Source organism: Metopolophium dirhodum, chromosome 1 (assembly GCF_019925205.1).
Source record: "Metopolophium dirhodum isolate CAU chromosome 1, ASM1992520v1, whole genome shotgun sequence".
Classification (NCBI taxonomy): Eukaryota; Metazoa; Arthropoda; class Insecta; order Hemiptera; family Aphididae; genus Metopolophium; species Metopolophium dirhodum.
Genome location: NC_083560.1, coordinates 159881591 through 159883516, shown reverse-complemented (window position 1 = coordinate 159883516; position 1926 = coordinate 159881591). Strand labels below are relative to the sequence as shown.

The 1926-nt window shown below is 15.9% G+C and overlaps 1 pseudogene; it reads right to left on the bottom strand.

The window, feature by feature from the left end:
• On the bottom strand, positions 1 to 1139 carry LOC132936928 (cytochrome b-like; annotated as a pseudogene).
• Positions 1140 to 1926: the final 787 nt, after the last annotated feature.

Genomic DNA, 1926 nt, shown 5'->3' with positions numbered 1-1926 from the left:
TGATTTTATTAAGTTAATAATTTATCTCATATTTTTATAATATAAAAATTAATAAAAAAATATGAAAAGTAAATTGTTGTAAAAATTTGACTTGTTGAAATAAAAGGATATTCAACTGGTTGTATACCAATTCATGTTAATATAAAAAATGTTATAATAAAAATTCAAAATAGAATTTTATTTATAGGATAAAATTTATTTCTTAAGAAGTTTTTTTTATTTAATAAAGGTATAATCAATAAAATTAAAATTGATAATATTAAGGCAATAACTCCTCCTAATTTATTAGGGATTGCTCGTAAAATTGAATATGAAAATAAAAAATATCATTCTGGTTGAATATGATTAGGCGTAATTATTGAATTTGCTATATCAAAATTATTATGATCATTTAATAAATAAGGAAAAATTAAAGTTAAAATGAAAAATATTCATATAAATATAATTAATCCAATTAAATCTTTAATTAAGAAATAAGGTGAAAATCTGATTTTATCAAAATTTCTATTAATACCTAATGGATTATTAGATCCTGTTATATGTAAAAAAAAAAGATGAATAAAAGTAAATAAAATAATAATAAAAGGTAAAATAAAGTGAATTGAAAAAAATCGTGTTAATGTAGCATTACTAATAGAGAAGCCTCCTCAAATTCAAATTACAATTGAATTTCCTAAATATGGAATTGCTGATAAAAGATTTGTAATTACTGTTGCACCTCAAAATGATATTTGTCCTCATGGTAATACATATCCTACAAAAGCTGTTATTATAGTTAATAATAATAATAATACTCCTACAATTCATGTTATTTTAAAATTAAATGAATTTATATAAATTCCTCGTCTAATATGAATATAAATTATAATAAAAAATATTGATGCCCCATTAGCATGGAAAGAACGAATTAATCATCCAAAATTAATATTTCGATTTATATTAATAATTCTTTGAAAAGCTAAGTTAATATCTGTTTTATAATGGAAAGCTAAAAATAATCCTGTTAAAATTTGATTAATTAAGCAGATTATTAATAAAGATCCAAAATTTCATATAAAACTAATTCTAGTAGGTGTTGGTAAGTTTAATATTGGTGATATAATTTTTATTATGTTTTTTTTCATTAATTGGTTTTTTGTCGAATTGGTCCTTTATTAATTTTTAATATTCAGATAATTAAAATTAATATAAAAAAAAGAATAAATATAATTATATAGATTAAAATATTATTAGGTATTATAAATATGTTTAATAAGTAAAAGTTATCTTCAAATATAAATTTATTTTCATAAATCATATTTTCTATATTTAGAGATAATTTAAAGTAAATTAATATTAAGAATATAAAAATTATTTTGTAAATTATGTTTTTATAATTTTTATTAATATTTAATTCATTAAAAGCAATTCTTGAGATATATAAAAAAATAATTATTAATCCTCCAATATATAAAATGAAAACTATAAATGAAATTCATGATGTTTTATTAATTAAATTAATTATTATAGTTAAAGTTATTGTTTGAATTAAAATAATTAAATTTGATCTAATAGGTGATTTCATTATTGTTAATATAATTGCTATAATTAAATTAGTTAATAAAATAATTTTTAAAATTCAGTATATATTTTAATTAAAATATTAATTTTGGAGATTAATGATAATATGTATATATTTATACTGATTTATTTTAAATAATTTTATAATTTTGATTTACAATATCAATGTTTTTTTTAAACTATTAAAATGATAAATTTATTTATTTTAGTTTTAATATTTATATTATTTTCTGGAGTCTTATTTTATATTTTTAATTTTAATCATTTATTAATAATACTTTTAGGATTAGAATATTTATTATTAATTTTATCTTTATTATTTTTGTTAAATTTAATAATATTTATTAAGCAATATATTTTATTATT